Genomic DNA, 23115 nt, shown 5'->3' on the forward strand with positions numbered 1-23115 from the left:
TGTTTATTTTATGAAAACTTAGTAACTTTAAATAATGTAACTTGGAGAAAGATGTTCTGGAATAAACAGAGAGAAACGATCATTCAGTAAAATAAATAAATCTGTTCCAAAAGGAAGAGTGAAAGACTCTGTGTTTTAAACGACTTGTTCATGTTTCTGGGCAAACTAAGCACTGGAAAAAATGAGAGCAGGAAAAAAAAAATCACGAGAATGGACCGCAATGACCAAACTTTCTGTTGGATAAAAGAAAGAACGAAAGAACGAAAGAACGAAACTACAGAGAAGAACAAGGAAGTTCAATGTTTATGGACTTTTCTAAGTGAGAAATTCTACTCTAGAAGAATGGAGAAAACACACATACACACTCACTCACATACACACTAACACACAGACACACACTCTCACTCACATACACACACACACACACACTCTCTCACTCACATACACGCTAACACACACACACACTCTCTCACTCACATACACACTAACACACAGACACACACTCTCACTCACATACACACACACACTCTCTCACTCACATACACGCTAACACACACACACACACTCTCTCACTCACATACACACTGACACACAGACACACACACACACACACTCTCTCACTCACATACACACTGACACACACACACACACACTCTCTCTCACTCACATACACACACACTCTCACTCACATACACACTGACACACACACACACACACACACTCTCTCTCACTCACATACACACTGACACACAGACACACACACTCTCTCACTCACATACACACTGACACACAGACACACACACTCTCTCACTCACATACACACTGACACACAGACACACACACTCTCTCACTCACATACACACTGACACTGACTCTGTAAATGTCCTGTGTAGGAGGAGGATCATTAAAATAAACGATTCTCTTGAAGAAGAAAAGTTTCAGAGATCGAGATGACCAGTAATGATAACAGACCTGCTGCCCAGTGTCCAGTTCCCCAGTTAATAATGCTTTACTTTCAACAGAAAAGGCCTTTTCACACACACACACACACACACACAATCCCCATGCAAATAACAACGCGTCTTCTCATGCAAAACAGCATAAATGTGAGAATAAAAAAGCTGGATTCTGTGCAGGAGAAAAGAGGCCATTATCCACACACACACACACACACACAGACACACTCTGTTAGCTGAAATGTATCAAGGCTTTTACGCGCTCACTCTCAGACGCCTCTGGACCGACCGGACGGAGTGTCTGGACATTCAGCAGAAACACAACGGCTCAATGTTCACGCACAATGGGCTCGCAGAAGCGCGTGGAAAATAATCATTTAAAAAAAATAAAAAGCTCTGGACCAAATAAAAGCCGGACTTAATGAAAAGGTCAGATTCACAGACTGGACATTTTACTGCAGCAGCAGATTAAAACTAATAATTACACACACACACGTCTTGTTGCAGGGACTTTCATTGACCGATTTGCTTTTCCAGACGAAATAAATGATGTCCTCATCATGGCACCTGTTAGTGGGTGGGATATATTAGGCAGCAAGTGAACATTTTGTCCTCAAAGTTGATGTCAGAAGCAGGAAAAATGGACAAGCGTAAGGATTTGAGCGAGTTTGATGAAGGACCAAATTGTGATGGCTAGACCACTGGATCAGAGCATCTCCAAAACTGCAGATCTTGTGTGGTGTTCCCGGTCTGCAGTGGTCAGTATCTATCAAAAGTGGTCAAAGGAAGGAACAGTAATGGACCAACGACAGGGTCATGGGCGGTCAAGGCTCATTGATGCACGTGGGGAGAGAAGGCTGGCCCGTGTGATCCGATCCAACAGACGAGCTACTGTTGCTCAAATTGCAGAAGAAGTTAATGCTGGTTCTGATAGAAAGGGGTCAGAATACACAGTGCAGGATGGGTCAGGGCTGTTTTGGCAGCGACCATATATATTAATTCAGCCCTGGAAGCTGCTCTTTATCCTGGTCAGTTCACTGACTCGGACCCTGCTCTTCATTAACATTTATCATATTAACGCATCGTCATTGTTTATTAGCAGCTGATGAAACGCTGATGAACATTTCTCTGTCGCTCATGCGGACGCCGTGCAGTCTGCGGTCAGGCTGAGAAACCGTCCACCTGCTCAACACCGGCACCTGTTGATTTCACACCCTGTCACTCAGTCAGACTGAGGTCCGAATCCACACAAGTGACCGCTGCTCACTGACGCTCACTCTAAAGCTCTCTCTGTAGCTCATCATCATCATCATCATCATCATCTATAACGCGTAGGCTCACCCGATAATTCCTTCGTCTCTCGTTATCCGGAAGACTAATGAGTTAAGATGTGGTTGCTTGGCAACACTGAACGGCGTGAACTTTGTGCTTTTCATTAGATCACAAACACACGTTTGCGGCTGATGTTTCTCTGATAATCAGCCTCTAATTATCACGGCCTTCACTCCCGATCCCTTCGTTCCCTCTCCACTTGAGCGCTGCGCTTATCGTTTCTCGTTGACTTTTACACACTGATGCGTTTAGAGAGGATAAAATCCACACTGCCACGTCGCTGTAACGTGATGAACTGACTGGACGAGGAGACAAGACGAGACCCAGACGGAACCACGAGTATCAGACTGTGATGTTGTATATTTATTTTGTTTAGTTTAATTTTTATCCAGTTACACTCATCCACTTATTACCAATATCAAAAATAATACAATAAATCCTGGCAAAATTCTGATAAGAAAGAGAGAGAGAGAGAGAGAGAGAGAGAGAGAGAGAGAGAGAAAGAAAGAAAAAGAAAGAAAGTTTACTTTGTTTGAGTCTGATGACTTTTAAATGTTTTATGTCTCATTTAAAGTACTCTACAATCTCAGTACCTGGTCTATGACCCTGCATGATGCAGCATGTGTGTTGATGAAACACATTTGCATGACGTCTGAAATCTGATGAAATATTTGATGACTGTTGAGGAAATCGAGGCCCAGCGTGCCGTGAGTCAGTGCAGCGAGTCACTATTTAGGGAGCTAGGAGATCTGATTGAGACACAACCCGAGAGTAAACCTGGAAATGAGAGATTTATCTGGAGATTAAATATTAACAGGAAACACAGATCTGTACGACTCGTCTGTATGAGAGGTAAATAAACGCTCCGTCTCCCGGTGAGGGATTTATGGGTCAGCACTGGCAACCCGCCGCTTTGACTGTTTGAGCTAGAGAAATGTAAACGTTGTGAAGCGGAGGAGGATTTCTGATGGGCTGTGACATAACGCAGGGCCCCGTGTCACAGAGCGGTTTATGTTTCGGTTCACGTCGCTATAAACACCTTCTCACCACCACGTGTTCCTCAGACACACGCTTCACACCTACTGCACGTCAAAGTGTGGATTAAAAATAGATCAGCTGACACGCAGGCGACACGTCCTGCCCACCGCTGACAGAGCAGACCATCCCACGGGCTCTTCTTTTTTTTCTCTTTTTTTAAAAAATTTTTTTAATTTCTGTCCACCCTTTTAAATCCTCTTTACGTTAAACACGCAGCTCTGCACTTGTGCGGTCATTCCTCCTGTTTAAGGAACGCTGGACTGCCGAGTGAAGGTGAGATCAGAGATATGATTAGCATCCTGATCAGTGCCTCCTCCGGCATCGAGGTTCTTCCCGCGCTCGCTTTCTCTTCGCCATGGCAACAAACTCTCCAGCTAGGGACGAAAAGGTCACAGCAGATGTGGCTGGAATCTGTGACACGCATTTTACACCATCAGACGGATCAGGGAATCATCAGACGGATCAGGAAAACAACAGACGGATCAGGAAAACAACAGACGGATCAGGAAAACAACAGACGGATCAGGAGATCATCAGACGGATCAGGGAATCATCAGACGGATCAGGAAAACAACAGACGGATCAGGAAAACAACAGACGGATCAGGAGATCATCAGACGGATCAGGAGATCATCAGACGGATCAGGGAATCATCAGACGGATCAGGGAATCATCAGACGGATCAGGGAATCATCAGACGGATCAGGGAATCATCAGACGGATCAGGGAATCATCAGACGGATCAGGGAATCATCAGATCGGATCAGGGGATCATCAGACGGATCAGGAGATCATCAGACGGATCAGGAGATCATCAGACGGATCAGGAAATCGGACGTCAGTTGGAACAAAGAAATGGTCAGAGTGAGGAGTTTTAAGGAGGAGAGAATAATTGGAAGTCTTGTCCACAGAGAGGAGCCTGAACTCTGGAGAATCTCGGAGGAGAAATCTCAGAAGCAATCTGGAAAATATCTAGCATGAAAATGCCACGGATTTCTGTCCGATCTTCTTACACTGTCAGGATTCATCATCGGCTCACTCTACTTATAGATAGAAAAAAGAATAATGTCTTTCTTTCTTTCCTTTCCTCCCTCCTTTCTTTCTGCTCTTTTCCTTCTTTTCCTGGTCACAGAGGAGAAACAGCAGCATCTATGAAAACAGCTAGCATGAAAACACGCCACAGCTTTTTAAATAAATAAATAAACAAACTGAACATTATCAGACTGGCCTTGTTCTGTAAAAACAAAAACACCTGGTATGATAAAAAAAAAAATACAAAGAACTAACTCATCGTAGGTTTAACGAGCTAATTAAAGCACACAAATCTGACGCGACAGAACTAGTGTGTTCGAAACCTAAACACATTTTTCTTAGTTTCAGACACTGAGTGTAAAAGGTTTTGTTTCCAACAACAAAAACAGCTCCCAAAGAAGGGTAAAGTCGCCATGGTAACGCACGATTTCCTGACTAACAAACTAACTGACTGGACGTGTTGTCTCAGCGTAACGAACTATTGCTAGATATGGAAGTAAACATAGCGGGGAAAAGCCTGTGTGATGGGCAGGGGGGTACAAATTTTGGTCAAATAGTTTACATTACAGGAAAAAAAAAAATTTATATATATATATATTGGCCAAATGAAGTTTGGAGGTCTGTAGCGATTGACTCTGCAGAAAGTTGGCGACCTCTTCGCACTATGCGCCTCAGCATCCGCTGACCCCGCTCCGTCAGTTTACGTGGCCTACCACTTCGTGGCTGAGTTGCTGTCGTTCCCAAACACTTCCACGTTCTTATAATACAGCTGACAGTTGACTGTGGAATATTTAGGAGCGAGGAAATTTCACGACTGGATTTGTTGCACAGGTGGCATCCTATCACAGTTCCACGCTGGAATTCACTGAGCTCCTGAGAGCGACCCATTCTTTCACAAATGTTTGTAAAAACAGTCTGCATGCCTAGGTGCTTGATTTTATACACCTGTGGCCATGGAAGTGATTGGAACACCTGATTCTGATTATTTGGATGGGTGAGCGAATACTTTTGGCAATATAGTGTATGTATATATATATATATATATATATATATATATATATATATATATATATGGGGAAAAAAGAGTATAAAATTACCAAAAGATTAGTGAAAATTTGCAATATTTCAAGAATAAAGTTGAAATACTTTTTTAAACAAAAAACGACAAATTTTGAGAAATGATGATGAAATATTGCGACATTTTTCTCAAATTATGATGTCATTATTCTCCATTTTAAAAATCTTTTTATTACGTTTTTTATGTTTTAATCGGCTTTCCTAAAAATCACACAGCAGATGCAGCCGCTCCTGATGTGAAGAGACACTCTGTCCTGAAGAACCTGCACTTCATTTAAACCCCGAGCTTTGATCTCAGAGTTGCTGAGACATTTTAATGGAAATGGAGCAGCATTGGATAGAGTGATGGAGAGAGCGAGAGCAATGGAGTGTAGATGAAGAGCGTGAATGAGAGCGTGAATGAGTGTGATGGGGCAGTGATGGAGAGACCGAAAGCGATGGAAAGCATGATGAAGAGTGTGATGGAGAGCATGTTGGAGAGAGTGATGGAGCGAGTGATGGAGAGAATGATGGAGCATTGATGGAGAGCATGATAGAGAGCACATTAAAGAGCATGATGGAGAGAGCGGAGATGGAGAGCTAAGATGAATAGCGGAGATGGGCAGTGGAGATGGAGAGAGCAATGGAGAGAGTGATGGAGATCATGATGGAGAGAGCGATGGAGTGAATGGTAGACAGCGTGATGGAGAGGGCGATGGAGATCATGATGGAGAAAGTGATGGAGAGAGCAGTGGAGAGAGTGGTGAAGAGAGCGGTGGAGAGCAGAGATGGAGCGGGCAATGGAGTGGAGATGGAGAGTGGTGATGGCGAGCATTGATGGAGAGAGCATGATGGAGAGACCAATGGAGCATTGATGGAGAGCATGATGGAGGGCATTGATGGAGAGCATTGATGGAAAGAGTGTGATGGAGAGAGCAATGGAGCATTGATGGAGAGCATGACGGAGAGAGAAATGAAGAATTGATGGAGAGCGTGTTGGAGACAGCTTGATGGAGCACTGATGGAGACCGTGACGGAGAGAGCGTCAGAAAGCGATGGAGAGAGCGATGGAGAGAAGAGATGGGGAGTGTGATGGAGAGTGGACATGGAGAGCATGTCTGCTGTGATGATCCGGAGCTGACGTTGGTTTCCACGTTCCAGCCTCGGCAGTGATTCATCGACAGCACGGAATGCTGGTACATCATCAGGGCTTCATGCAGCAGTGTGTAGGCTCCATCACTCACACGCCTTTCACTCTGTCTATTAAAAACACATTTCACACTCCACCACCTCTCAGACTGAGGTTTATTTATAGAGATATTCAAAAAAACAGAGACTGGAACGAGAGATAAAGCGACTGAATGAGTTCGGGATTTTAAAATGATTTCGGATAAAAATTCCACGACTGAAACAAACACATGGAGAAATATTTCCACATATGGTCATATGTGTTCTTTTAAAGGTGCATTAGGTTAGATTAGAGGGCTCAGATTTGTTCCTGCCCATGCTCACGAAGCTCCACCCACACAGATCGGTGATCTGCTGAGAATTAGGAGGTGGATCCAATCACCAGAACAGGTTTCCATAGCAACGCATAAACGACCACTCAATTCGACACGGCCAAGAAAGCACGGGTTAGATCCTTCAGAAATACCGTTTTAGCTTTACGCTAAATCCACAAAAATACGCTTAAAAAGCAAAACAGAAGGAAACTCTTATTCTTCACACCAGGCGAGTGGAATCTGTTTAATCAACTTTTCACTTCTGAGTATTTTTTATTTGCTCGCTGGAGTGGAGCGAAACGTTATCACAAAATAAACAAACGGCTAAAATAAACATACGCTCAGTGTGCTAATTCAGGAGGAGTGCAGCGCATGGAGCGGTGATGAAGACGCTAGCTTTGTTTGGACGCTAGCTACAGCGCAGAACTCCAGACAGGCTTAATGAAGTAAATCAGAGGCTTTTATCTGGTTTACACAGCGTTCCTGCAGTTCAGATAAAACACACACACACCTCATTGCACTAACACACACACACACACTAGTGTTTTCTCCTCTATATGTTCAGAGTCGTGCAGTGAGGTGTGTGTTGGTGTTTCAGTGCAGTGGAGTGTGTTGGTGTGTTAGTGTAGTGATGTGTGTGTGTGTGTGTGTGTGTCTGTGTTGGTGTGTTAGTGCAGTGAGGTGTGTGTGTGTGTATGTTAGTGCAGTGAGGTGTGTGTGTGTGTGTGTGTTAGTGCAGTGAGGTGTGTGTGTGTGTGTGTTAGTGCAGTGAGGTGTGTGTGTGTGTGTTAGTGCAGTGAGGTGTGTGTGTGTGTATGTTAGTGCAGTGAGGTGTGTGTGTGTGTATGTTAGTGCAGTGAGGTGTGTGTGTGTGTATGTTAGTGCAGTGAGGTGTGTCTGTGTGTGTGTTAGTGCAGTGAGGTGTGTGTGTGTGTGTGTGTTAGTGCAGTGAGGTGTGTGTGTGTGTGTTAGTGCAGTGAGGTGTGTGTGTGTGTATGTTAGTGCAGTGAGGTGTGTGTGTGTGTATGTTAGTGCAGTGAGGTGTGTGTGTGTGTGTTAGTGCAGTGAGGTGTGTGTGTGTGTGTTAGTGCAGTGAGGTGTGTGTGTGTATGTTAGTGCAGTGAGGTGTGTGTGTGTGTGTGTTAGTGCAGTGAGGTGTGTGTGTGTGCTAGTGCAGTGAGGTGTGTGTGTGTTAGTGCAGTGAGGTGTGTGTGTGTGTGTTAGTGCAGTGAGGTGTGTGTGTGTGTGTGTTAGTGCAGTGAGGTGTGTGTGTGTGTGTGTTAGTGCACTGAGGTGTGTGTGTGTGCTAGTGCAGTGAGGTGTGTGTGTGTTAGTGTAGTGAGGTGTGTGTGTGTGTGTTAGTGCAGTGAGGTGTGTGTGTGTGTGTGTTAGTGCAGTGAGGTGTGTGTGTGTGTGTGTTAGTGCAGTGAGGTGTGTGTGTGTGTATGTTAGTGCAGTGAGGTGTGTGTGTGTGTGTGTTAGTGCAGTGAGGTGTGTGTGTGTGTATATGTTAGTGCAGTGAGGTGTGTGTGTGTGTGTTAGTGCAGTGAGGTGTGTGTGTGTGTGTTAGTGCAGTGAGGTGTGTGTGTGTGTTAGTGCAGTGAGGTGTGTGTGTGTGTGTGTTAGTGCAGTGAGGTGTGTGTGTGTGTTAGTGCAGTGAGGTGTGTGTGTGTGTGTTAGTGCAGTGAGGTGTGTGTGTGTGTATGTTAGTGCAGTGAGGTGTGTGTGTGTGTGTGTGTTAGTGCAGTGAGGTGTGTGTGTGTGTGTGTTAGTGCAGTGAGGTGTGTGTGTGTGTGTTAGTGCAGTGAGGTGTGTGTGTGTGTATGTTAGTGCAGTGAGGTGTGTGTGTGTGTATGTTAGTGCAGTGAGGTGTGTGTGTGTGTATGTTAGTGCAGTGAGGTGTGTGTGTGTGTGTTAGTGCAGTGAGGTGTGTGTGTGTTAGTGCACTGAGGTGTGTGTGTGTGCTAGTGCAGTGAGGTGTGTGTGTGTGTGTTAGTGCAGTGAGGTGTGTGTGTGTGTGTGTTAGTGCAGTGAGGTGTGTGTGTGTGTATGTTAGTGCAGTGAGGTGTGTGTGTGTGTATGTTAGTGCAGTGAGGTGTGTGTGTGTGTGTGTTAGTGCAGTGAGGTGTGTGTGTGTGTATATGTTAGTGCAGTGAGGTGTGTGTGTGTGTGTTAGTGCAGTGAGGTGTGTGTGTGTGTGTTAGTGCAGTGAGGTGTGTGTGTGTGTGTTAGTGCAGTGAGGTGTGTGTGTGTGTGTGTGTGTTAGTGCAGTGAGGTGTGTGTGTGTGTGTATGTTAGTGCAGTGAGGTGTGTGTGTGTGTGTATGTTAGTGCAGTGAGGTGTGTGTGTGTGTGTATGTTAGTGCAGTGAGGTGTGTGTGTGTGTGTATGTTAGTGCAGTGAGGTGTGTGTGTGTGTGTATGTTAGTGCAGTGAGGTGTGTGTGTGTGTATGTTAGTGCAGTGAGGTGTGTGTGTGTGTGTATGTTAGTGCAGTGAGGTGTGTGTGTGTGTGTATGTTAGTGCAGTGAGGTGTGTGTGTGTGTGTATGTTAGTGCAGTGAGGTGTGTGTGTGTGTGTATGTTAGTGCAGTGAGGTGTGTGTGTGTGTGTATGTTAGTGCAGTGAGGTGTGTGTGTGTGTGTATGTTAGTGCAGTGAGGTGTGTGTGTGTGTGTATGTTAGTGCAGTGAGGTGTGTGTGTGTGTGTATGTTAGTGCAGTGAGGTGTGTGTGTGTGTGTATGTTAGTGCAGTGAGGTGTGTGTGTGTGTGTATGTTAGTGCAGTGAGGTGTGTGTGTGTGTGTATGTTAGTGCAGTGAGGTGTGTGTGTGTATGTTAGTGCAGTGAGGTGTGTGTGTGTTAGTGCACTGAGGTGTGTGTGTGTGCTAGTGCAGTGAGGTGTGTGTGTGTGTTAGTGTAGTGAGGTGTGTGTGTGTGTGTTAGTGCAGTGAGGTGTGTGTGTGTGTGTTAGTGCAGTGAGGTGTGTGTGTGTGTGTGTTAGTGCAGTGAGGTGTGTGTGTGTGTGTTAGTGCAGTGAGGTGTGTGTGTGTGTGTTAGTGCAGTGAGGTGTGTGTGTGTGTGTTAGTGCAGTGAGGTGTGTGTGTGTGTGTTAGTGCAGTGAGGTGTGTGTGTGTGTGTTAGTGCAGTGAGGTGTGTGTGTGTGTGTTAGTGCAGTGAGGTGTGTGTGTGTATGTTAGTGCAGTGAGGTGTGTGTGTGTGTGTGTGTATGTTAGTGCAGTGAGGTGTGTGTGTGTGTGTGTGTATGTTAGTGCAGTGAGGTGTGTGTGTGTGTGTGTGTATGTTAGTGCAGTGAGGTGTGTGTGTGTATGTTAGTGCAGTGAGGTGTGTGTGTGTTAGTGCACTGAGGTGTGTGTGTGTGCTAGTGCAGTGAGGTGTGTGTGTGTGTGTTAGTGCAGTGAGGTGTGTGTGTGTGTGTGTGTGTTAGTGCAGTGAGGTGTGTGTGTGTATGTTAGTGCAGTGAGGTGTGTGTGTTAGTGCAGTGAGGTGTGTGTGTGTGTGTTAGTGCAGTGAGGTGTGTGTGTGTGTGTTAGTGCAGTGAGGTGTGTGTGTGTGTGTTAGTGCAGTGAGGTGTGTGTGTGTTAGTGTAGTGAGGTGTGTGTGTTAGTGCAGTGAGGTGTGTGTGTGTGTTAGTGCAGTGAGGTGTGTGTGTGTGTGTGTGTGTTAGTGCAGTGAGGTGTGTGTGTGTGTTAGTGCAGTGAGGTGTGTGTGTGTGTTAGTGCAGTGAGGTGTGTGTGTGTGTTAGTGCAGTGAGGTGTGTGTGTGTGTTAGTGCAGTGAGGTGTGTGTGTGTGTGTGTGTTAGTGTAGTGAGGTGTGTGTGTGTGTGTGTTAGTGTAGTGAGGTGTGTGTGTGTGTGTGTTAGTGCAGTGAGGTGTGTGTGTGTGTGTGTTAGTGCAGTGAGGTGTGTGTGTTAGTGCAGTGAGGTGTGTGTGTGTGTGTGTGTTAGTGCAGTGAGGTGTGTGTGTGTGTGTGTTAGTGCAGTGAGGTGTGTGTGTGTGTGTGTGTTAGTGCAGTGAGGTGTGTGTGTGTGTGTGTGTGTGTGTTAGTGCAGTGAGGTGTGTGTGTGTGTTAGTGCAGTGAGGCGTGTGTGTGTGTTAGTGCAGTGAGGCGTGTGTGTGTGTTAGTGCAGTGAGGCGTGTGTGTGTGTGTGTTAGTGCAGTGAGGTGTGTGTGTGTGTGTGTGTTAGTGTAGTGAGGTGTGTGTGTGTGTTAGTGCAGTGAGGTGTGTGTGTGTGTTAGTGCAGTGAGGTGTGTGTGTGTGTTAGTGCAGTGAGGTGTGTGTGTGTGTGTTAGTGCAGTGAGGCGTGTGTGTGTGTTAGTGCAGTGAGGCGTGTGTGTGTGTTAGTGCAGTGAGGCGTGTGTGTGTGTGTGTTAGTGCAGTGAGGTGTGTGTGTGTGTATGTTAGTGCACTGAGGTGTGTGTGTGTGTTAGTGCAGTGAGGCGTGTGTGTGTGTTAGTGCAGTGAGGCGTGTGTGTGTGTGTGTTAGTGCAGTGAGGTGTGTGTGTGTGTATGTTAGTGCACTGAGGTGTGTGTGTGTGTTAGTGCAGTGAGGCGTGTGTGTGTGTGTGTGTGTGTGTGTGTGTGTTAGTGTAGTAGTGTAATGTAGGTTTGGTGTGTGTGTGTGTGTTAGTGTAGTAGTGTAATGTAGGTTTGGTGTGTGTGTGTGTGTGTGTGTGTTAGTGTAGTGAGGTGTGTGTGTGTGTTAGTGCAGTGAGGTGTGTGTGTGTGTTAGTGCAGTGAGGTGTGTGTGTGTGTTAGTGCAGTGAGGTGTGTGTGTGTGTGTTAGTGCAGTGAGGTGTGTGTGTGTATGTTAGTGCAGTGAGGTGTGTGTGTTAGTGCAGTGAGGTGTGTGTGTGTGTGTTAGTGCAGTGAGGTGTGTGTGTGTGTGTTAGTGCAGTGAGGTGTGTGTGTGTGTTAGTGCAGTGAGGTGTGTGTGTGTTAGTGTAGTGAGGTGTGTGTGTTAGTGCAGTGAGGTGTGTGTGTGTGTGTTAGTGCAGTGAGGTGTGTGTGTGTGTGTTAGTGCAGTGAGGTGTGTGTGTGTGTTAGTGCAGTGAGGTGTGTGTGTGTGTGTGTGTGTGTTAGTGCAGTGAGGTGTGTGTGTGTGTTAGTGCAGTGAGGTGTGTGTGTGTGTGTTAGTGCAGTGAGGCGTGTGTGTGTGTTAGTGCAGTGAGGCGTGTGTGTGTGTTAGTGCAGTGAGGTGTGTGTGTGTGTTAGTGCAGTGAGGTGTGTGTGTGTGTGTGTGTGTGTTAGTGCAGTGAGGTGTGTGTGTGTGTTAGTGCAGTGAGGTGTGTGTGTGTGTGTTAGTGCAGTGAGGCGTGTGTGTGTGTTAGTGCAGTGAGGCGTGTGTGTGTGTTAGTGCAGTGAGGCGTGTGTGTGTGTTAGTGCAGTGAGGCGTGTGTGTGTGTTAGTGCAGTGAGGCGTGTGTGTGTGTTAGTGCAGTGAGGCGTGTGTGTGTGTGTGTTAGTGCAGTGAGGTGTGTGTGTGTGTATGTTAGTGCACTGAGGTGTGTGTGTGTGTTAGTGTAGTGAGGTGTGTGTGTGTGTTAGTGCAGTGAGGTGTGTGTGTGTGTTAGTGCAGTGAGGCGTGTGTGTGTGTTAGTGCAGTGAGGCGTGTGTGTGTGTTAGTGCAGTGAGGCGTGTGTGTGTGTGTGTTAGTGCAGTGAGGTGTGTGTGTGTGTATGTTAGTGCACTGAGGTGTGTGTGTGTGTTAGTGTAGTGAGGTGTGTGTGTGTGTTAGTGCAGTGAGGTGTGTGTGTGTGTTAGGGCAGTGAGGCGTGTGTGTGTGGTAGTGCAGTGAGGCGTGTGTGTGTGTGTGTTAGTGCAGTGAGGTGTGTGTGTGTGTATGTTAGTGCACTGAGGTGTGTGTGTGTGTTAGTGTAGTGAGGTGTGTGTGTGTGTTAGTGCAGTGAGGTGTGTGTGTGTGTGTGTTAGTGCAGTGAGGTGTGTGTGTGTGTGTGTTAGTGCACTGAGGTGTGTGTGTGTGTTAGTGTAGTGAGGTGTGTGTGTGTGTGTTAGTGCAGTGAGGTGTGTGTGTGTGTGTTAGTGCAGTGAGGCGTGTGTGTGTGTGTGTTAGTGCAGTGAGGCGTGTGTGTGTGTGTGTTAGTGCAGTGAGGTGTGTGTGTGTGTTAGTGCACTGAGGTGTGTGTGTGTGTTAGTGCAGTGAGGTGTGTGTGTGTGTGTGTGTGTGTTAGTGCAGTGAGGTGTGTGTGTGTGTTAGTGCAGTGAGGTGTGTGTGTGTGTGTGTGTGTTAGTGCAGTGAGGTGTGTGTGTGTGTTAGTGCAGTGAGGTGTGTGTGTGTGTGTGTGTGTTAGTGCAGTGAGGTGTGTGTGTGTGTTAGTGCAGTGAGGTGTGTGTGTGTGTGTTAGTGCAGTGAGGCGTGTGTGTGTGTGTTAGTGCAGTGAGGCGTGTGTGTGTGTTAGTGCAGTGAGGCGTGTGTGTGTGTGTGTTAGTGCAGTGAGGTGTGTGTGTGTGTATGTTAGTGCACTGAGGTGTGTGTGTGTGTATGTTAGTGCACTGAGGTGTGTGTGTGTTAGTGTAGTGAGGTGTGTGTGTGTGTTAGTGCAGTGAGGTGTGTGTGTGTGTTAGTGCAGTGAGGTGTGTGTGTGTGTTAGTGCAGTGAGGTGTGTGTGTGTGTTAGTGCAGTGAGGTGTGTGTGTGTGTTAGTGCAGTGAGGTGTGTGTGTGTGTTAGTGCAGTGAGGTGTGTGTGTGTTAGTGCAGTGAGGTGTGTGTGTGTGTGTTAGTGCAGTGAGGCGTGTGTGTGTGTTAGTGCAGTGAGGCGTGTGTGTGTGTTAGTGCAGTGAGGCGTGTGTGTGTGTGTGTTAGTGCAGTGAGGTGTGTGTGTGTGTATGTTAGTGCACTGAGGTGTGTGTGTGTGTTAGTGTAGTGAGGTGTGTGTGTGTGTTAGTGTAGTGAGGTGTGTGTGTGTGATAGTGCAGTGAGGCGTGTGTGTGTGTTAGTGCAGTGAGGCGTGTGTGTGTGTTAGTGCAGTGAGGCGTGTGTGTGTGTGTTAGTGCAGTGAGGTGTGTGTGTGTGTATGTTAGTGCACTGAGGTGTGTGTGTGTGTTAGTGTAGTGAGGTGTGTGTGTGTGTTAGTGCAGTGAGGTGTGTGTGTGTGTGTGTTAGTGCAGTGAGGTGTGTGTGTGTGTGTGTTAGTGCAGTGAGGTGTGTGTGTGTGTGTGTTAGTGCAGTGAGGTGTGTGTGTGTGTGTGTTAGTGCAGTGAGGTGTGTGTGTGTGTGTGTGTTAGTGCAGTGAGGTGTGTGTGTGTTAGTGCAGTGAGGTGTGTGTGTGTGTGTTAGTGCAGTGAGGTGTGTGTGTGTTAGTGCAGTGAGGTGTGTGTGTGTTAGTGCAGTGAGGTGTGTGTGTGTTAGTGCAGTGAGGTGTGTGTGTGTGTGTTAGTGCAGTGAGGTGTGTGTGTGTGTGTTAGTGCAGTGAGGTGTGTGTGTGTGTGTTAGTGCAGTGAGGTGTGTGTGTGTGTTAGTGCAGTGAGGTGTGTGTGTGTTAGTGCAGTGAGGTGTGTGTGTGTTAGTGCAGTGAGGTGTGTGTGTGTGTTAGTGCAGTGAGGTGTGTGTGTGTGTGTGTGTTAGTGCAGTGAGGTGTGTGTGTGTGTGTTAGTGCAGTGAGGTGTGTGTGTGTTAGTGCAGTGAGGTGTGTGTGTGTGTGTGTTAGTGCAGTGAGGTGTGTGTGTGTGTATGTTAGTGCACTGAGGTGTGTGTGTGTGTTAGTGTAGTGAGGTATGTGTGTGTGTGTTAGTGCAGTGAGGTGTGTGTGTGTGTGTGTGTTAGTGTAGTGAGGTATGTGTGTGTGTTAGAGTGAGGAAGGCACTAACGTCTCCAGTCAGGAGTTTATGTTTCTTCAACATTACAACACAACATCCTTCCTGTCTTCATTTCCTGCATTAGGGTGTGTTTACTCTCATGGAGGCAGGAGACCAGGTTCTTACCCTCAGGGAGGCAGTTTTACTCTCACTGGGGTAGGTGTAGGGGGTGTTTATAAGTGTTTATAATGATGGAGGAGGTTTTTACTCTCACAATGGAGGAGAGAGGGGGCAGTTTTTACTCTCATGAAAGTGGCAGAGGGGCAGATTTACTCTCATGGAGGCAGAAGAAGGTTTTTACTCTACATTTTATTTATAGCATTCTGAACAATAGTCTCTGTCACGGAGCAGAAATCCGGCTATTAATCTGAAATCAATCCCTAATGAATGAGCGAGTCCGAGGCAACAGAGGCAAGAGAAAAAAAACCTTGAAAGAAACCAGACTCAAAAGCTAACTCATCAACCAGGCATCTGTAGGCCGTGTGTGTGTGTGTGTGTGTGTTTGGTAGACAATCCATTTTATACACAAAACTGCTGCTTTTAAGTATTACTACGTTCACTGCTTTAATAAACACGCAAATATCACGACTGCCAGACGAGCTAATATGAGCTCATTAGCATATCATTTGAATATTATAATGAGGTGGGAGGCACAAAGACTTCCAGAGTGTCTCATACACACAAACTCATTCAACACTGCTGATTTACACATTTACAAAAAGACCCAGGAACTAAATTTGTCGCTACAGCATGAAGGGAACAGCGCTGACCGGTTTTTGCTCCGCTGGACCTCCTCATTTATCGAGCTGCCTTTTCTCGACAGTCCGAGTCCAAGAAGGATCCATAGGGCTAATTGGGCTGGAGTCTGACAACTCCTCCGGCACATCCATCTGTCTGACTGAGGAAGGGCAGCGAATCCACTTTCCCTGACCGCACGTCAGTGGAAATCGGTTTAATTTAGACATAAAGGCCACGGCCGTCCTGCAGTTTGCTTTTAACCCGTTTAAATGAGATATCGCGAACGGGCAAAACAACGAAACAAACGGGATCCATTTAGCCGCCCAGAGAACGCGCAGTTCGTTGGCTTTTCTTAGAAACGCTAGCTTGGAACTTTTGATAAAGTGGACGTCGTGTAATTACTGTGTCTCTTTCCAATTAAAATGAAGATGATTTAAGGCACTTTATTAAATCTAGACAATACAGACGCAGTCTTCAGAAGCTGAGTATCGACCTGAAAACCCGGCGCTTTTCCTTCTAACGTATTCCGGAAGAAAGTCAGTGAGATTTTCCCAGCAAGATATTTAATCATGGAATTAAATAAATGGAAAACAGGTGCTGATATTCTGACTTTGTGTCCGCTAAATAAACCTGTACCTATTAATGACATGTCGCTATTACTGTCAGATTTCTCCTGCAGCTCTGTTGGATGCTTCATTCCGAATGGTCAGAAAAATGAGGATTAATTGTGTTTACATGTTAAATTAACGTTTAAGAAAGGAGTCTCCAGTGTGAGGGATTTGTAACGGTCAAAAGGGTAGCCGTAACTTTTTCCCACCATCTTCAGGACCTTATGTTTTCTCTGAGTCTTTACAACTGCTATAGCACAAGTGCAAACAGGTACTTGTTTCTCAGAGGTTCCATAACTAGCTATTAACGGATAAAAACTGTAACTACAGTGGAACCTCGGCATAGGAATTTAATTGGTTCTGGAGGCGAGTTCTTAAGAAGAAAATGTGTACTGCAAAACGAATTTTCCCAACAGAAATGTAAATGCAGATAATCCGTTCCAGCCACCCAAAAATATGACCGATATGACCAATAGGAAGTGTATGTAAACTGTATGGCTGCTTACAAAGAACTGACCCAAGCCAAGCATTGCATGTCAAGGCTCCTCACAGGAAGTCGTGCCACCAGGCTTGGGCTAAAAATAGAACAGACCGCCCACGAAACAAAAAACAAAACAAAACAAAAAAACACCCGAGAAATCACCTAGCTTTAGAACACATGCTGAAGGTAACGCTGGTATCATGGGTTTGTAAACTCTCTTCGGTTGGCTTTCCACTGACGCTAACAAGTTTTGAACGGCTCCTGGACGTACGCGACTTAGCCGGCGTTCGGTACGGTACATTTGAATGCTGAAAATGCTTCGTATGGTGATGCAAATTCCTTACAAAATTTCTATTTTTAAGGTGAAAATTCATAAGAGAAGGCATCTGAATGGAGAGGTTCCACTGTACATTTGTAATAATAAAGCATTTCCGGACGGAGCTCCGCTTCATAACTGCACACCTTCAAGTGTTTTATTCCATACAAGCCAACGGTGTTAAAAGGAACTACTAATAAAGCACTGCAGTGGACGCAAATGAGACCTAGGACATACAAAAAAACCAAACGCATTTCCATCTTCAATAAACAACCTGAAAACAAGCGGGAAAAAAGAAATAGTAAACATCATAAAGGCTTGTTTCCTCTGCCTGGTTTTTATGCGAGGGCTTACATAACCCCAAATGAAATAAATAAATAAAACGAAACCCCGGCTCAGAAATCTCCCGTCTCACTCAGGTATCTTCTGGTGCTCCAAACATCCGGGGGAGTTAAAACTCATCAACCTGCAGGCTGGTAATGTTCACGTGGTACAACACGCTTCCTCCTCTGAGCTCGCACAAGGAGAAATAAATTAATCACCACAACAGCAGAGCTGGAGGAAGCCTTCAACATGACAGAGTGTGTGTAGAATTTAGGTCATTTAGGACACATTAGCATATGCATTCATACGGTTCTGTTTATTTTTCTCCAGATTGATATATGATGAAATTAATAAATAAATAAAACAGAAAAATGACTTCATTCCCAGTAATGATGGTTTAGCACAGTGGCCGACCGTCAGGGTCAGCAAGGCCTTCTCTGCTGGCCTAAACAGCAGTGATCTGAATCACTGACTTGCATGTTAATATATTTTTCCATGAATGTGTATTAAATTATTCCCAATAGTCTATTCTCTACATTTCGTAGCTTTTCTCTCGGTTGCGCTGCTTCCAGTAGTGTATATTTATTATATTATAAGAGTATTTATCCAATCATATTTCAGACAGTGGCTGACATCATGTGTTGCCCGGCCTTAAGGCCTTCAGAATCAATAGTGCAGGCGCCCGGAGCTTAAAATAAGTGGCAATGAAACTGTTCCAGTAACCAATCAGATTTCGAGTTGGCGTCACTGGGGCCATCTAGCAGGCATACAATTATGTCAGAAATTTCCCATCTTTTGATTGGATAATTGGAGTAGTCAGAGGCAGTGAATCGCACTAACTAATACAAATTCACTTATACAAATTCATTTTCAAGGCGGACTTTTCATGAAAATTCTTTTGATTCTTCAAAATAGTTGATAAGCTTTTTCAAGAACCATTTATGCTTTTGAGTTTTCTTTTTTTCTGGGTTTTCAGTTTGCCTTCATTCCAGATCCCCGGGGTGGACTGTGGGTTTTTTTGCTGCAGTGAAAGGAAACTTGTGAGACTGAATTGTGTCAATTTGTTGTTTTTTTTTGCTATATGTAATGTAATGTTATTCATGTTCGCTACAAGAGCCTGTGACACAGCGCACTGTTATACAGTGTTTCTATATTCACCGCGTCTCATTTCGGATGCTGCATCCTCCGGAGATTGCAGTTTGCTGTATACGGCATCAAGAAAGCCTTTTTTGAGAAAAGTAACCGTAATAAAATTGACTATTCCTTGTGAGGTGTGAAATACTGTAGACTAATTTCTTTTTTACCTTGTTATTTAACGGTTGATTAGTATCTATTGCCGTGGCGTCATAATGATGGTATAGAGGTGGATTAATTCAGGAAGGACACCAGTGAAGGCCTAGGTGTGGAATACATGGCCCGCCACTGGTTTCGCGTATACAGATTTCATGTACTGGTGTGAATCTACATGTGCTGTTGTAGGAAAACAATCGACAGCATGATGTGAATAAAAGCGACATTAAAACAGGTTGCTTCACAACAACAGGTTGTACGTTTTATCCATTTAGAGCTACAGTTAATGATGTGGAATGTCTATAAGACATGATCAAGAGTTAACCCTGTTCTATGGGTCACATTACAGCAGCTAGAAATGATTATTCTCTCACCAGCCTCTCTCTATGTCTTTATCAAGTTACAGCTTGACCTCTGACACTGGAGACTCCTTCGATCAAAAAACAACTTCAGTTCATTTTGCCTGAAAATGCTTCGTATCTGGAAGCAAAATTCTGTAATTGCAAAATTTCAATTCTTAGAGGGGAAAAATTTGTAAGGGAGGGCATTCATATGCTGAGGTTCCATTGTACATTCGGAACATTTGTATTTCTTGTAAATTATTAAACATTTCCGGACGGAGCTCGTCACAAAACCTCTCGGTTGATTATTTTTCTTTAACTGCACATGCTCTTCTATAGCCGTTATAGAAACCTATTAAAACGAGTGTGAGATGTTGCTGCGCTGATAAGAGTCAGAGCTGCAGTTCTAGGAAATGACGCGACCATTTTCAACCAATCAGAATCCCGAAATCAGAATTCAGCTTCGTTCTGAATAATAATTGGTATTTGTGTCCGTGATCTCGTCTTTAAAAAAGTAAGTAAAAACGTGTGAACTTCTTTCTAACACAGTCAACCACAACGTTCTGTGTGTGGTTTTTTTTTCTTCCTGCACTCCAGCGGTCACGTAGGTTCAGGTTCCTCCAGGTTTCCGCACCATCTGTGAAAAGTGTCGCGCTCTAGAGTGCTTTATTTCTTAACACCCTTCGATGTGTTGTGTGTCGCTGTGTAACGTTCCTCTCGTTCCTTCACCGAGAATCGATCACACGAAGACACCGGTCACATCAGGACTCGTTTACCTGCAGGTCTGGTCTTCTCCTCAGAGCATCACGTGCTTTAGGAGAAGGGAAAAAAAAGCCCCAAGATTTATCTTTCCTCTGAATTTTTCACTAGCCTTTCACGTCATGGGAGCGATTCCCGGCTCTGATTAACCTTCACACTAACGCTCGTCACTGTCGACATTTCTGACTCAAGCGACATACGAGGCGATGTGTCAAACCTCGGGGTGTAATAAACACTGAAATAATAATGACACACAAACAGGACATTCGTTATACTTGTTGTTTTGTTTTTTTGTTCGCTCCAGAAAACCAACGTCTCGGATCCGAGGCTTTCCGTATCGAGCTCTCCGGGCTTTCCGAGCCACACAAAAGCTGGTGATTTACTACCTGCGGCTGTCCTGCGCAGATGACGGAGCGATTTCAATTCAAATCAAGCCAAGGTCACTTTAAATATAACTACGTAATTACCGCCGTGTTACAGGCGCATTTCCAGCCATTGTGAGCACAGGAAATAAATCTGACCCGCGGCCGATCGGCGGCCATGTGCTCGTCCGAAGTGGTGTCCGAAACCACAATACACAGGAAAGTCTGTTCTTTTCTCTTTTTTTTTCTTTTTAGTAGAATCACTTTTTTCCCCTCACTGATTAGCCAAGACAGAGCCAAGAGCTTCGAATTTTCCATTCGTGGTCAGCAAGTTAATTGAAAAATAATGACTAGCCTAGAAACGGCAATTACCATCAGAAACACTTGCGCCTGAAATGTTATTTTTAGCAGAAACAGTAAAGCCTGGAGAAGGGAACGTTTACTCGAAAATGATGCCCATATACTCAGGAATCACGATCCGGATGAAAAGAAATGATCATTTAAATGAATAATGAAACGTATCGAGATTAACGGAGATGATTAACTCACATTCAGGCTCAAAGCACAAACCTGACCTCAAGTTCAGGAAGTAAATAATTCACCAAGACCTAAAGAATGTTCCTGCAGCTAAGCCACTATCGCAGTGACCGTCGAACCACAGAGGGTTCTTTCACATGCGCGCAGTGTTTGAACAGAACCCTGGTGTGTTCTCCCTCTCGCTGCGGTTCTTTGGGCTCTCGAGAGCGTCTGAGCCTAATGTTCTTACTGCTGACAAAAAATGAATCGACTCTGACTTGACTCAGTTGAGTCAATGAAATGAATCATTTGTTGTTGCGCGTGATAAAATCCCAATGAATGATAAAATATATAAAAATGTCACGTGAAGGATGTTTCTAGAAGCTTTAATCAAAATATTGAGCTCTTAGCACAGGTCTAGCCTACGTACGTGTTAAGGTCACGTGACCTCACGTGGCCACGCCCCCTACGACAAATGACCAAAACAACCAGTTTGGCATTAAAACGAGGTGTGTGTAATAGGTATGGAATATTTTTTATTAGAGTGTAGGCCACCAGAGTGTCGTAAAGACACGCCCTTTTTCTGATGATAATTACGACACGTCATGAGACGTCATGTAAATTTTCAGAAAAACTAATCCCGTCTGAATATTCCTCAAACCACGCAAATCCCCATACTGAAGATCAGATACTGAAGCGGTGTCTGATTGGATACACATCTGATCTGATGGTCATGTTTTCTGTACCATGAACCTTTCTCTCGCAGATCTCAGACATCGACGATGTTCCAGAAAAAGTCATCTCAGTTTCTGTGAAGATTCGATCTCAGGCACATTCCGAGCTCTGATATGGATTTCACACTCAAAAAAAAAAAAAAAAATTGGAGGGAAAAATAGATGGGATTTGGAGGGATGAATTCTTTGTAAGTAGACTATTTTGTTTCTGATCCTGTAATTCCCTGGATTTAAAATAAATAAATAAATAAATAAATAAATAAATGTAGTAGGATTTACATTGAAAATATCAATACTAGGCTGAAGATCTTAAACAAATGCAGACAAAATGAGAGCCAGGATCTTGACTAACATATGTTTAGATCCATATGGTCAGGTCTGGGGGATTAAAACCAAATCACCTGAAAATGATTCGAATTAATTGACTGATTGATTGATTGCCTGATTAGTAACATGTAAAGGTAAAAAATGTCATGTAATGTGGTTTTAGAAAGCCTTCCCGCGGATGATTTTTAAGTTGTATAAAGCTGTTAAATGGAACTGAGGGTAAGTTTAGTCTCTCATAGTCTCTCTTTTTGACATATGTGCGATATGTAAAGAAAAAATAAAGTACGATTTGTTAACACTTTTCCCGGTTTAAAAAAAACAAACAAACAAACAATTATAATTACAGGCACCGGAGAATGCAGAATGATTTCACAACAACAACAACAACAACAACATAACTAAACAAAACGCTTACCTGCTACTTTAAGGACCGGAAAAAATAAAACACAATCCCTGGTTTTGTGAGGAAATCTTTCACATCGCAGCACCACAGTTTGGCAAACGACAATCCAGCACGAGCGCAACGGCTACCGTAATAGACGCTGTAGGCGGGAAACAAAAATGGCGCCCGTGCTCAGTGACGACCGTAATGTCTACAATATTAGTTTGTTTATTTTAACCTTATTTTCTTCAATAACCGTGTAGTTTCTTTCACATATCCGATTAAAACCCGTTTCAGAACTACAAAATGCGCGTTTAATGTTGAAAAAACGAAAATAAACCGTTAAAATTAGTTGCTAAACCAAACGTTTGAGTATGGGGACCTCATACGGTTACCTCATTCTTTATGTACACAACTAACCAACAGTTTACCAGAAATCCCTGACCTTGTTTAGTTGCTAAAACAAGGAATTCACAATTTTGTCTCAAACTTCTCAGCAGCTACTGGAGTAGTGTTTTTTCCCCATTTGGAAATAAAAACAATCTCAAAAGACACAATCTCAAGTGGACCACATAATGGTCCCCAAATGAAGCATGCTGGGACTGTCCTCTTGAGAACGGTTCGATTATGGGTCATTTTACAGGAATCTGAGGTCGTTTGTTGTGTTCATGTAAGAACAAATTATCTGTGAACTTGGAGAAAAAGTGCGTAAACAAGCTTGGTTTATGTCTTACGCACATGACAAGCAATGAGTGAAACGTCTATGAATGAGAACATACGGTTATGAAAGAATGTTTCTTGAAGTGGTGAAACAGGCTTCAGGCTAGACAACAAGAATTCAGTCTAACACAAAGCCCAAAGTGCTCTAATATAATCCTTCACTGTATATAACTAAGACAAGCTAGTACACACCATATAGTCTCGGGTGTGTGGTCAGCTCTCTGGCATTTATATAAAGTTGTCCCTATTCTTCTGGGAAGGCTTTCTACAAGGAGGTTTGTGGCCATTAAGTCAAAAGAGCATTTGTGAGGTCAGGTACTGATGTAAGACAAAGAAGATCTGGCTTGAAATCGGCATTCCGGTTAATCCCAAAGGTGGAGTTGAGGTCAGGGCTTTGTGCAGGCCTCTGGAGTTCCTCCATACCAAAAAAAAACGTGTTTATGGACCTTGTTGTTCTTTCGGCTGCTCCCC

At 44.4% G+C, this 23115-nt stretch overlaps 1 protein-coding gene across 1 annotated transcript in view; it reads right to left on the bottom strand.

The window, feature by feature from the left end:
* Positions 1-22105, bottom strand: part of tp53i11a (tumor protein p53 inducible protein 11a) — a 47185-nt gene extending 25080 nt beyond the window's left edge. The window contains exon 1 of the mRNA XM_058400804.1: positions 21958-22105. The gene's annotated coding sequence lies outside the window, so the exon portion shown is untranslated. The remainder of the gene's footprint in view (positions 1-21957) is intronic.
* Positions 22106-23115: the final 1010 nt, after the last annotated feature.

The sequence above is a fragment of the Hemibagrus wyckioides genome, linkage group LG10 (assembly GCF_019097595.1).
Source record: "Hemibagrus wyckioides isolate EC202008001 linkage group LG10, SWU_Hwy_1.0, whole genome shotgun sequence".
Lineage (NCBI taxonomy): Eukaryota > Metazoa > Chordata > Actinopteri > Siluriformes > Bagridae > Hemibagrus > Hemibagrus wyckioides.